At 48.5% G+C, this 13,758-nt stretch overlaps 1 long non-coding RNA gene and 1 other non-coding gene across 2 annotated transcripts; one reads left to right on the forward strand and one right to left on the reverse strand.

Annotated features, from left to right (window-relative positions):
• Positions 1 to 4,827: 4,827 nt before the first annotated feature.
• On the reverse strand, positions 4,828 to 13,123 carry LOC134472221 (uncharacterized). The gene is made up of 3 exons (XR_010042112.1): positions 10,820 to 13,123; positions 7,014 to 7,106; positions 4,828 to 6,450 (listed from the first exon to the last, which is right to left on the reverse strand). It is a non-coding gene; the product is annotated as an uncharacterized LOC134472221 (long non-coding RNA).
• Positions 13,124 to 13,456: 333 nt separating this feature from the next.
• On the forward strand, positions 13,457 to 13,539 carry Trnal-uaa (transfer RNA leucine (anticodon UAA)). The gene has a single exon. It is a non-coding gene; the product is annotated as a tRNA-Leu (tRNA).
• Positions 13,540 to 13,758: the final 219 nt, after the last annotated feature.

Consider the following 13,758-nt stretch of genomic DNA (forward strand, 5'->3'; position numbering starts at 1 on the left):
TACCTTACTTTGCAAATGTTTCTACCTCAACATGGTCCTGATATAATGACATGTCTAAAATCAAAGGCACTTTTCCCTCTACCTCACCTGGGTCCTTAAATATGACAGTGCCATGCCTCCTCATAACATCATGTCTCTTTGTTTTTCCAGTCTAAGATACGTGCATTCACCAGTGAAGTTGTCCTGGATAAAACACCTGGCACCAGCGTCTACCTGGGCATCAACTGTCATCCCGTCGACTCCCCTAGATTCCAGTACAGCACCCCCTGCTAGCAGGAAATAGTTAAAGAGAGAAATCTTTGCCCCTTTTCATAATAATAATTGTAAGACAGGATATGAAAGGGTTTTGGCCCAGACAGGACTCTGTAGCCAGAAAAGCCTCAACTGGAACCAGGAAGCTCCTATCTCCCCTGCCCCTAGGGATTTACCTGTGATGTCATCTTCTCCGCCCCTGGGAACTTACCTGTGGGGCCAAACCTAGGACCAATGGGCTACCCGTGCATCCCTGATGCCCCCTTAGGTTCCACCCCAAACCGAGGCTACTTACATACCCCCGATGCCTCGTGTCCACCAGAGAGAAAGCCGGACTCCAGCAGTCGGGGGTGCTGGTTCTTTCTCTCTGTGTTCTCAGAATAAAGGCCTCTTTTGTTTTATACTTCTCATCTTTTAGAAATAATCCTATCAGAGGCTGAAGAAATATCTCAGGAAAGGGACAGATTCAGTTTGGATGGGAGCTGTAAAACTTAGTTTTCTCTTCCTATCCTATTCCTTCAATTAAAAAAAATCTTTAAAAAAAATAATTTGAGGTGCTAGGGACACAGCTCAGCAACAGAGTGCATACTTTGCAGGTGCAAGGTCCTGGGAACCAGTGGCCAAAAAAAGAATAAAAGAATATTTGGAGGATATGTCAGCTGGAGTCTGAACAGGACTCAGTCCTCTCTGGCTGGCATCTAGTAGGTAAAGAATGTAGCTACCTGCTCCTCATCGTAAGTAGCCGAGTTCAGAAGGACAGCTTTGGGCTTAGTACTATAATGTCCGCAGTCATAAATTGGCATGTATGACAGAGACCTGAGACGCCACAGTCCATTCCTAAGTGTGTCAGGGTACCCCACCACCACTTTGCCCCAGACGGACCTCCTAGAAATCCATAATGCTCGCAGGATGTGGTGGTGCACATCTGTGATCCCAGCACTCTGGGAGCTGAGGCAGATACCTCAGTTTGGGCAATGTAGTGATTTAGCAAGATCCTGTCTCAAATTTTAAAAAATAGAAACAGGGCTGGAGATATAGCTCTATAGAGGGAAGGTCTTTTGTTCAATCTTGAATACTGCAAGTATCAAAAAAGACGAGGAGGAGGTAGAGGGCATGAAGATGCCTAACTGCTGTGTGGAGAAGTAGCTTCGAGGCATTTTCTTCCGCAGGAGTTAAAGACCCGGGGAGCGGAAAGAGGACAGGACCTTCCCCGGCGGGGAGCTGCAGGCCCCCACGTTCCTCCTGTGACCCCGAAGGTGCTCTGTCTGGGCCAAGGTGCCTCTCCACAGCCAGAAGTGCAATTCCTTCAAAACTGGGTTTCCCGAAGCAAGCAGATCTCCAGGGACAGAGAGCAAAGTCATCCCGAGATCAAAATAAACTATTTAATATGCATCTCACAAGGATGGGACTTTTGCTTGCCCCAGGAAGGTGTGACTCACCCATTCTTTGGCCTTGCCCTTTAGTTTACACTGAGCTAATGCCCCCGAACAGGCAGCATAGATGGGGTGATGTAGTCTCTTTTCTCAGACTCTGACACATTCTGTAATCTGGTTTATGGAAGAAACCTGTCCAACAAGAAAGGCTGCCTGGTGGTAAGATGTTGGCACATGCATTGAAGAAGAGAGAGCAAACGGTCATCTCACCCTGCTACTGCATCGATCCTTCTCAACAGAGGATCCTCATTTAACCGCCACATTCTGGTCCTGCGCCCAGGTCACTGCATGAGAGATTGTGAATATCATTTGATACTCAGAATGAAAAAACTCCAACTTCATGACTTTGCCTCTATTTGCATCACTCTTACATGCAGTACTGTAATGTATGACAGCGCACAAAGCTACTGTACTGTACAGTACACTCAGCACATACTACAGTACTTTGGTTCATCTGTTTTTCTGACACAGGCTCTTGCAGCCTGCGCTGGCCTTGAAGTCACTATGGGCCAGGCTGGCCTGGAGCTTGTGTCAGTCCTCCTGCCTCAGCCTCCCCAGTGCTGGGATTACACACGTGCCCCATCATACCTGGCAGAAGAAATTTCTGAAGACATTTTTTTTTTTTCCATTTTCAAAACTGCCACAGAGCTGCGGGGGCACGACTGGCACGGGAGTACCCGGGGAGCACCATTAGCAGGGCGCCCGCCCGGAGCCTCTGCCAGCGGCTCTTGTCCCCCGTCCCAGGCCCCTGTTCCTGTCCCCATCGAGCTCCGGGCCCGCTGGCGCCTGAGTGAGGAGGATGTAGGAGGAGGGCGAGCCGTCTGGGAGCCGGGCGCCCAGCTCTGGGTCCCGCCGTCCAGCCTCCCGGCCGCTGGGTCCCGCCCTCCTGGATGCTGAGGGGAAAGCTGGCCCTTGTGGACGAGCAGCGGGCGTGGTCCCTTCTCCCTGCCCTACCCGCAGGGAAGGCAAGCAAGGATGGCAAACTGACCGGAGAACAGTTGTGGAAACCAGAGCCTGAGTCAGCAAATAAAACTTTGAAGAGTTTCAGCCTGGTGTTTTGTGTTTTTGTTTGTTTTTTGTACCCAGGGTGTGGAGAGCCTTTGCAAAGAAACTGTCTACAAGGCTTTGTATGTTAAGATAAAATGCTAAAGAATAGAAATGTTAAGGTAGATTCTTACACACGCGCACAACACACACACGCACACACGTGTGCACATGCAATACAAAGTGACACTGATCTATATTGATCGTACTCGGACCAGGAGGAAGTGTTTGCTTTTTAAAGTTTTGGCCGGATGGTTTTTTACATTTTCTTGACTCAAATCATTTGATGCTATCTCTTAATTGTAGACAATATGTTATGGATTAAAAACTGGTGGTCAGTGTTACACTAGCTGAATTATATCAGGAGGCTGCTGAGTGTAGACAGCCCACCTAAGGAAAGTTGCCAGCATAAAAGGAGACGGTGAAGAAGAGCAACATGTTGAAGGTTCTCCTAAGTGCTGTTGTTTGGAACTGTTGGTTCTCCGGGAGGAGCTCACCAGGCTGGCTCCCTGATATGAAGTCAGCCGTTATCACTGAGGTGCTCAGGACCTTGTTACCGAGAGTGGCTATGGATCACTTTGGGGGAGCTCTGATCCTTACTTTGGGCATTGTTCCCCGGCTCTGGAGGGGAAGATGTGTGCTGTTTAAGCTCCAGGAGAAGCTCGTCATACTGGCTTCCTGATATGTACTTGATGTGATACTTTTCAGGGGGAGTTCTGGTCCTTATTTTGAGTGTCAACTCTTGGCTCCAGTATAGAACCCTCAGCCTACCAGCACAGCTCCTTCACCTGCTAGTATAGACTTTCTAGCTTCCACTGCTGACCTTTGGGCCTTCCCAGCGCAGATTTGTAAAACAGACTGGTGTGAGTCCTTCTTGTGGGCTCTAGACCTCCAGTTGGACTCATGGGAGGTACTGTCATGGGCTCTGGGTCTTCAGCTGGATTCATACAGGACATTGCTGTGGGCTCCAAGCCCTTAGCTGAATTTGTAGGTCTTGAGTGTTGTGGACAGATTTCCTGCACTTTTTGTATTTAACTCTGGATGACCTTCATAAAATAGTATTATAAATTCTGTGTCCTGTAGGTAATTGTTCTCCTTGAAACCCCTGACTAACACAATGTTTAATTAAGTCAGCTTACTATTAATAAAAATAAGATACTTCAGGCATATGGAAATACATGGGTGGTTTAGACAGAGCATGTTTGGGTGTGTCCTTTAATTTTTTAGAAAAGTTAGGTACCTTTCTACATAGTTTTAAAACAATTTTGTTGGGATTGGGACTATTATACAATAGTTTGATAAATCTGTGTGTTGGTGGCACATGCCTGTAATCCCAGAATTTAGGAGGCTGAGGCAGGAGGATTGCCATGACTTTGAGGTTAGTCTACGCTACATAGTGAGTTCAGGGCCAGCCTGAACTATGTAGAGAGACCCTGTCTCTAGACAAAAATAAAACTAAAAATATTTTGTTGTTAGAAGTGCTTTTACACGAAGAACCTAAAAGAAGCTACTTGTCTCTTCTATAGTAAGCACAGGTAAGTAGGCCAGTTCTAAAGGCAGGATACATATACAGATCTGAAGAATGAAATTGGTGAATTCAGTCGAGAAGAGAATCACAATAGACCTGTGGTCTCTAAAACATTTTACTTAAAAGATATTTTTTAATGTTTGCTGGCTGAAAACAGATGTGTTTCTCGTACATTTTTGTAGTGTTTTGGGAGGAGGAAAACTGTTTAAGCATCTGATACACTGTGGGATGAAAATGTCAGATGTCTGTACCCATTCTGAGTTTTAATTTGTTTGTTTCCCAACTGAAGAGTGTTACCAGGGCTTTCTAGTCCCGATTATGGGAAGAATTGTGATTATAGAAAATGAAGTGGAAAGTAGCCAAGCTAGTGTATTCATAAATTATGAAAATTCTGTTTCTAATGTAATAAACATAAAACTGTAAAAAAAACAGAGTCTCAGAAACAAAAATTCTGTAGTTCATAATTTAAATGAAAACTCAAAGAATTAAAAGTCTATCAAGGAGCAGTGAGCAACTGAATTCTTCCTTAAACTTTATTGCAATAAACAAACAAAAGGAAACAGTCACACATTCAACTTTATGTCAGGAGCGCCTCTGAGGTTTGGGAGAGAGAAGTTCTATGGTGCCTGAGGCCCACACAGCTGGCAACAGGCTGGGTAACAGTGCTGGGTGTGTCTCAGGAAGCTTCAGGCGGTGAGTCATCAGACTGCTCCAGGCAGCAGAGCAAAGCAGGGAGGGAGGATTATTGCCCTGCAGTGCTGGGCAGCATGAAACCACAGATTTGCATTTTACAGGTGTCAGGGCCATCAGAGTCTGCACTCCCGCAGTGCTGTGGAATGGCTGAGAATCTCTCCTTCCCTCCTCTCTTTTTAGATGGTCTCCTCCATCCCATGGCTTTGCAGCTCCACGGGGGCCATTTCCAAATCTCGGTGGGTGGGGAGAAGACTGAGCGGTGATGAGCTCAGCAGCTCACATAGTTTGGCTGACAAGGAGCCAGGACCCAATCTCTGCCTCACCACCTGTACTGTGCGCATGCATAGGAAATGTTCCTAACAGCCAGCACTTTATCACCAGGTCTAGGCTAAGGCCCAGCTTGCCTGAGCTCCAGACTTTTGCATCCCACTCTCTGCTTGTCCTATTCCTTGAATGAAAGTGCTATGGGATCCTCAAGCTTGGCATTCTGTTCTCCTCCTTCCATTAATGGGACTGTAGCAGGATTCGCATGCAGGGCTCAGTGGGTTAACATTCCAAAAGGCTGAGCCCAAAACCTAGCGGGGTTTTATCTTTTATTCAGTTTGGTGTCTTTTTCTCTCATAAATAATAACACACTCACCTACTACAGCCTGATTGGTTAGAATCTGTGTTACAGAGCAGTGCTATAACACCACATGTGTATATCGGAACTGGGCCATGTGCATGTTGTGTTTCTTGATTCCAAGAAGGTTCCTTGCTCACTGTATTCCGTGGGGAGAGGCCCAGCCACAGTCCTCCAGGAAGGACTTGCCAGGTATTTAAAAGATCAGAATCACCTTCAGTTCCACTCTCTCTGTCCCCAAAGAAATAAAATTAAATAATATCAAAAAATAAAAGATTAACATCTGTCAGTCATTGGGTGCTTAATGTAATTCAAAATGAACACCAGGCACTTTAGCTGTAAAGGCAACAATTTGCTGTTTGGATTTGTCTAACTGGCCCAACAAGAAAGGAGATCATAATCTGTATTTTGATTTACAGTTAAATTTACATAATCCCTCATGTTAATGATTGCTCATTCAATAAATGTCTGTTATGTACACAGCTAATGCTAATTAATTTTGCTCCTAAGTTGCATATCCATCTTTACGTTTGTCTGGACCAGCTTCTCTTAGGCCTGTGGTTACAGAGTGGTTTCCAATAGTTCCCTTTTTCGTTTTCGGAAGTGTCTATGTTAGGGTGATTAAATTATATCATTGTTACAGTTTATATCTAGTTGTCCTCCAAAAGCATCAAGTACTCAAAGATAGGGATTTGGGAAGAGGCCTGGACAGCGGGAATGCCACAGCTGACTTCTTGTTCGGAGGTGGAGTCTGGCAGGTGAAAGTTCTTGCTCTAGTATAGATTACATTATGGCAATGGTCTAACATGGTGGAAGGCCAAACTGGAACTCTTATCCTCACGACCCTTTTCTTCCTCTTCAGTCCTAATTGCAATTTTCTTTCCCATTTGGACAGGAAGAAAATGTCAATCAGTTCCCTGCACGTCAGTCCCATACACCACGCCATGCACCAGCCCCATGCACCACGCCAGCCCCATGCACCACTTCCCATCAAGGTCATATAACCCTCTGCCCCTGTGTATCCAGCTGGAGGAGAAAGCCAAACCCCCAGGGGTTGTGGGCTCCTCTCCCTGTCCTCAGTAAAGGCCACTTTCACTTTCTCTTTCCTTCTACTTCTCTATTGTGCCAGGAAACTCTAACAGTAGGAAGAGGTGAGAAGTGTCATCATCCGTGTCCTCCCCCCTCGCCCCTTCCTCCAGGCTCCCCTCCTCTCCCCTTGCTTCCTAGTTGTCATGCCATGAGTGGACTCCCTCTATCCAGGCCCTTCTGCCATATCGCTTCTGTGTTTAAGTCTGCATAACACGATTGAAACTTAGGAACTGGGAGCCAATATAACCCTCTCCTCCCTTAGGCTGTGGACGTGAGGTGTTTTGTAAGTTCGTCCTCCTTGATTAACCAGTGTAGTCTGCACTCATCCTGAGTGGCTGTAGGAAGACCTTACCTTTCTCCAGATGTCCCCTCCTTGCTGAGCACTCTATGGGGATCGGGGATGTGGGTGTGTTTCCTTGCCAGTGCCCAAGGCCAGCTTTTCTCACTAGAAAAAAGCACAAAGCAAAATCAGTATTCTTAAAGACAAAAAAAAAAAGAAAAGAAAAAAAGGAAGAGTAAAGGCACATAAGGAATGGAGGAAATATTTAAAAAGGAAAATATTGATGTTAAAATGGAAGATTAAAATTTATTAAAAACAGGAATGCAATGGAAAGTGAACTATTGCAAAAGAATAAGGAAATGGACCAAAAAACGGGGCTGGGAGCGTAACAGTGCTAGTGCACTTGTGCCCAGCAGGAGGTGAGGGTTAGCTCTGATCCCCAGCGCTGTTTACGAAACAAAAATCATACCAAATTTAAAATAAAATTTTTAAAATGAACCCAGTTTAGGAACAAGTAATTTTAAGCTAGAGTAGGAATAAATAATCATTTTAAAAGAGTGTAGAGGTAATATTGTTAAAGGAAATACAAATAAAGGCAAGATAAAGAAAGAAAGACCAGATAGAATACTTAATAAAGAACTGAAATTGATGGCTTGGATGTACAGTAGCTCAGGGATAGAGCTCTGGCCTAGCATAGGAAAAGCCCTGGGTTAGTCCCCACGAAACACAGAGACAGGGAAAGAGGAGGAGGAGAGGGAAGAAAGAAAATTAAAATTGAAGTGGGGAACCTTAAATAAATCAAGATCATACGTGTAAAATACCTCTCAGAGTAACGCTGAGACACTGCTGCCTGGGAACAAAAGCTGGGCCGGAATGAGGCAGGAGAGTCTAAAGGGCCCTGCTGACTCCCAGCTCAGAGTCCGTGGTAAAATTCCCACATCGAATGTTCTGTACACTTGCACACCGCTTAGGGACCAGAATGCATACTGAGAAGGGCATCATTTAGGTGAACTTGGTTTTGTGTGTACGTCATAGAGTGCACACACACAAATCTAACAGGTGCAGGGAGGTCTGTCCCTCGGCATGGCCTTGTGATGCAATCAAGAGTCATAGCACGCAGCTGCTGGGGGCATATGATGGGCTTGTGCAATACAATATTTTTCTTATAAACACTCAGAGGACACTCTATAACAATAAAAAGTATACCAAATGCCTAAACCAGTAACACCATCATTCAGTAATCAAGTATGATGTACTGCACATAAATCATGTGAGTTACATGTTTATATGGCAGGCTGGTAGGTTTACACCAGCAGACTCATGTATGACCCCAGGATGGCTATGATATCACTAGGCCTTAGGAATTTTTCAGCTCCTCTAAACATTACAGGACCACTGCTGTACATCTCACCACCACAGACGGAAATGTCACTGCACAGAGTATGACCATTGTTAGGTTCTGGGTAGCTGAGAGACAGAGGCAGAGAGCAGTACAAAGCCTGTGTCTCCCCTGTCCCTTGTCCCGTGTCCCTGGAAATCTTGCATCTCTTTGAGGCATCTGTCAGAGGAGATTCAGGGCTGTGTGAGAGAGCCTTGCCACAGACAGCATTGGGTGACTTCACAGGTTTAGCCGCCAAATTTTTTCTCTGGACTCCAGAAGAATAGCAAGCAGCATGAGGTAGTTCAGTGTACACAGAAAACGCTTGGCAGTTCCCAGCACACGCCAACAGATGGTGCTGGAAAGTAGAATCAAGTCTGAAATCAAGTGCTTTTAATTGAATCTTCTAGTATTATAGTTGTCAGCCGGTACTGTATCAAACCCCTGTGAATGGAAAACAAGTTTGCCTGATAGCAGCCACCAGGCTTCATCAGACGCTTTTAATGCTGCGACTCCTGAGTATTTCTTTGTTCAGATGATGGTTAATTTAAAAATGGTTCTAGGTACTACAACAGTAAGAGATCTTTGTTCTTTCTCTTTTTCTTTTTAAGTAATTTTGTTCAGATGACTTCAGAACCTTGAAAAATTTATATATATTTTAAAATTTAATGCGTATGCTTTATATAATATTGAATTTTGGGAAACTTTAGCTGTGCTTTCAAATTTGGAAAAAGTAGTCCAGTTTACCCTGTTGAGTTGGTGTAGTATAGAAATTAGCAACCACATTTGTAGGAAACCTGTCTATGTATTTGTCTCTAAGCAGAGGGCGAGCAAGAATAAAAGCAAAGAGGCACAGAATTAGTTTAGAAAGAGAGACCAGGGGGCTCTTGTCTCCCTTAGATGGACAGCCTAGAACATTTAGCTCATCACACTTTTATTTAGTTAGACACAGAAGCAAGACATGAGAGTTCAGAAGCCTCATCTGCCTCGTGTTATCCATGGCACGTGCCCAGGTAAACCACCAGATCTCAGCTGGGCTGATTCTTCCCTGGAACTTGCGACGCGCCTGCAGGCCTGCCCTTTGCAGTCTTTCTCCTTTGTGCTCACAGAGAAGGCTGACTGGGCCTCAGCCTTCATATCTGGCCCCCTACGTCTCCCTCCTTTTGTTTTGGTAGCAGCAGTTGAACATCAGTTTCTGCCGTTCTTCTGTAGGGTATAGGCATTCTATCTTTTATCTTGAGGTCTGTAGCGGCCACAGTAAAGTATCTGTACTGGCTCCTTTTGAGGGCCTACCCCTGTCCGACTGCCTCTAATAGTTCTAACTTGGCTGTCCCCCTTCTGAAGAAGTACCTCCACCTTCCAGGAGTGGGCAAAGGGCGAAGACTGTTCTGGCTACTCCCATCAACACGACTATACCTCGACCCCAACCACCATCACAGTACAACAAACGCAGCTCCAAGAATTACACTGTCAGGCCAGGGATTTAGCTCAGTGATATAAGTGCCTGGCAAGTGTAAGGTCATAAATTCGATCCCCGGTACAAAAAAAATATAGTAATAATTACATTATCACATGATCCCATCCAAGGGCAGAAGAAACAGGAAAGTAAGGGACAGCAGCCGAGATGGCAGCAGCAGGGCCACTGGATGACCAAACCTGCATACATCACCTCCTTGCATTGTGTTCTTTAGAACTGTCATGGTTTATGTCTGTGGCCCCCAGGCCTCATGAGTTTGCATTGTGTATTTGTGATTGGTTCATTGTCTAGTGCTTGGATTGATGGTGTCAGTGCTCCACTCACATAGGGGTGGAGCCAGGATATGATGTAATGGCAGGAAAAAGGTGCGTCTTGCTCTTTGCTGGTTCCTGCTTGCTGTTTGCAGCCGCCATGAACTGCGGCCCAGCCATGCCCGCCTGCCTTGGAGCCAACCGAGTGTGGACTGAAAACTCTAAAAACTGTAAGAAATAAATCTTTCCTTTTCCAACTTTGGGCTTCAGGTATTTTGTCTCAGCAGCGAGTAAAAAGTAACTAAGACAAGAACCAACCAGCACTCAGGGTGAGGAATTAGCCTCCTCCAATTTCAGAAAGGAATAAGCTTTTACATATTTTCTTACTTCACCACACAATGTGAAGAGGATCTCACTGCTCAAATAAGCACATATACATTAAGAGCAACTTAAAAAGTGGGAAACTTCTCTCTGTAAGCAGTTTCTGAAATGAAGTCACTTGGACATCACAAAATGTCTTTTTTTTGAGATGGGGTCTCACTATGCAGTTTGGACAGGCCTTGAGCTCACTCTGTAGCCAAGGCTGGTCTTGAACTCGCAACGATCCTTCCACCTCAAGGTCCCGAGTGCTGGGATTACAGGTGTGAGCCACCACGCCCGGCTTCACAAAATGTCTTACTGACATTTACTCCTGATGGTGTCAACAGTAACAAGCCACTGCACAGCGATTTTCATTCTTTGCTTCCTCAAGGGGGTGTTGATCCTGTCTTACCTCGCCAGCATGTCTTGAGCCCTCCTTTCCCATGTTGGGGGAATCGCCTCCATCCTGAAGCCAGCGTCCTGAGAGAGAAGGTGGAGTGTGGATCCTTAGGTCCTTGCAACTAGGACCAGGGTCGGGACTGCGGTCCTTCCATCCACCCATGTCCAGGGGAAGTGCAGAGCTGGAGGACAGCAGCACCCCAGAATCCGGTTTCCAGACAGGACGCTGTGATGGGCTGAGACCTTGGTCTCCGTCTCTGGGCTTTTTCCTTCTGGATAGCCTCTCTCTCTCCAGTCTTTCCAACAGAACCCAGCTGATCAGTCTCAGAACTTCTGCTATCCACTGTTTCACTTAACTAAGCACACACACAAAGGCAGTGGTACAAACTGATAATGATTTTATTAAGTGACTGCTCTGTGACAGCTGGGTTGGGCTTTTTTGTTTTGTCTTTTTGAGACAGGGTCTCACTATGCTGCTCAGGTTGGCCTTGAGCTCACTTTGTAGCCTCTGCTGGCCTCCTCTGCCTCTGCCTCCGAAGTACTGGGCTTATAGGTGTGGGCCACCAAGCCCATCCGACAGCTAGGTGTTTAATTAAAGGGTGTGGTGGTGGGGCTGGGGTCCTCTCAGGTTCAGTGGGTTAACCAGTTACCGGTTGAGGGACAAGTCTTGCACAACCACATGTGGCTAAGGGGCTTCCTCCCAGAGCGGAGGTTGGATTCCGAAGACAGGCGGCCCTAGCCAGAGAAGCAGCTGCACAACAGAGCCCGGAGGCCACACAGCAGCCTCTCTGGGATGTAGAGGGGGAACCCAAGGTGACCCACGTGCGTGTCCTCCCCCCTCAATGGGAGCCAGGTCAGACCTACTGGAAAGACAGAACGGTGGGAAGGGAGTGTGGCTGCGGCTCTCTTTGAAGAAGGAAACCTGCCGCACCCCACATCGACATCGTCTCTCCCGTAGCACTTACCGGGAACTCACTAGACTACCTCCTGTTGGGCCCATTCCTAGACAGCAGGCCGGACTGCTGAGAAGAAATTTAACACAATCCAAGCTACCTGAAGACGTACCTCTAGGGGCGCCCTGGGAGGCGGCTGTGTTGCTCAGAACCGCCTTACACTGAGAGTTTGTTGGACACTAAGCCTGGGATAAACAGTCTCGCCTGTCCCACAAGATCGTGGAAGGACTAGCAGCAGAGCTCTGCGGTGCTCCCTGATGCAGGGCAGCCTGCCCAGCAAGCCTCCGCTCCGATCGGAGTCTGTCACTGGGTCCATGCGCAGCCTGAAGTTCAGACTGAGCAAATGCACACCTCCTCCGCAGGCGTGGAGAGAATGAAATCAGCTAACCCGCATACAGAGCGCACAGCAACACCCGTCACACAAGGAGCACCCCATTCCCGTCCTGATCACCAACTGCCGTCTTCAAGGCCAGCTGCAGGAAGTCCGAGGCCCTCGGCTGCAGTGTTAGAAGCCGAGATGGCGGCTGGAGGGTGTGGACCGTGTGTCATCATTACAGGAATGTCCACGCCCAGGCCTGGCACGGTTCAAGTTCCCCATTTCCCACCAGCGCAAGGCCTAGGAGTCTGTGCTTGTCCCGTTCTTGTGGGTTTCCTGTTGGGTGGCAGTACAGGTCACCAAGAGTCAACGAAGTTGTGTGGTAGTGCCCCCCCCCACTTCTGTCCCAGGCACCTAAGGGCTAGAACTGTGGCCAGGATGAGGCTGAGGCTGGGGGGCCACCCCTGCGACCAGGGAACAGGTCCCCAACAGCAAACAAAGTTGTGTGGTATGGGGGGCGCCCCACTGTTGCTGCCCCAGGCACCACAGGGCTGGAGCTGGGGCCAGGCTGAAGCTGGGCGCCCACTCGAGTGATCAGGGCCATGTCTCCAGAGATCAAAGGGGTGCAGCTAGGCAGGCAAGACCGGCCGGCTGCAAGTCTCAGATCGCGTGACCAGTGGGGCGGGGTCGCCCGTGACGTGGCACGCTCGACGTGGCACACGAGTGTGCAATTTCCCGCCTGGTATAAATTCTCGGCTCCCCGCCACTGCACGACACACTGCCCCTGGCTCCGGGGCAGAGCCGAGGGCCTGGGCGGCCCGGGAAGCAAAGCCCCGCGGAGCCGTCGAGGAGTCGCGCACGGCCAGGCCGGCGACGTCGATGGGGTCCTGCGGAGGAGGCACGCTGCCCGCCGCCCCAGCCCTTGACACATTTCCCCAGATCTCCCTTCGCGCGTGCCTAGGGCCACATGCTGAGAAGAAAAGCGTCCCGCAGGTGCCCAGGCCCCAGAACTCCGCTGCCGCCTAAGCGCCACCCGCGCAGCTCAGTCCCCGCTGCGCTCCGGGATCTGTGCCCGCTCCACCCGCCCGTGCCGCCGACGCCGGCCTAGGAACCCGGAAGTCTGCTTCTTTGTTTGCGGCGCCCGCGCGCCTCGAAATCGAAAGCTAAACTGGCGGAGCCCGAGCCCTGCTCCGTCAGGCGCCCGGGCCTGCAGCGCGCCCCTGGGCTGCAGCCGAACGGACTCGGGCACCTGGGAGCGGAGGAAAACGAAGCAGCCTCCGGGCCGGGGCAGGGAAGGCTGGGCGGTGCCCGGGATTCCTGCGGGAGGGAGCGAGGAGCAGCCGACTGCCTTGTAGGAAACGTAAGAAAGGTGCTTGCGTATACCAGGATGGCCGAGTGGTTAAGGCGTTGGACTTAAGATCCAATGGACATATGTCCGCGTGGGTTCGAACCCCACTCCTGGTAGTTACGTTTTCCTAACCGTATTACGTATTTTTTCAACCGGGTACACCGCTAGTATTTTGTCGTTTTTCAAACCGAGCACCCCACGCCCGGGAAAACGAGAATCCTTTTATTCTGGCAGAGACCAGCGCAGCACTACGGTGCTCGACTCTCCCCGGAAAGAGCCCGGCGGTCTGGGCTGAGGGGCCGGTGGAAGTAGCGGAGGGGCGGCGGGGTGCGGTG

Source organism: Cavia porcellus, unplaced genomic scaffold (genome assembly GCF_034190915.1).
Source record: "Cavia porcellus strain 051 isolate PalLab524CR breed Dunkin Hartley unplaced genomic scaffold, mCavPor4.1 scaffold_22, whole genome shotgun sequence".
Classification (NCBI taxonomy): domain Eukaryota; kingdom Metazoa; phylum Chordata; class Mammalia; order Rodentia; family Caviidae; genus Cavia; species Cavia porcellus.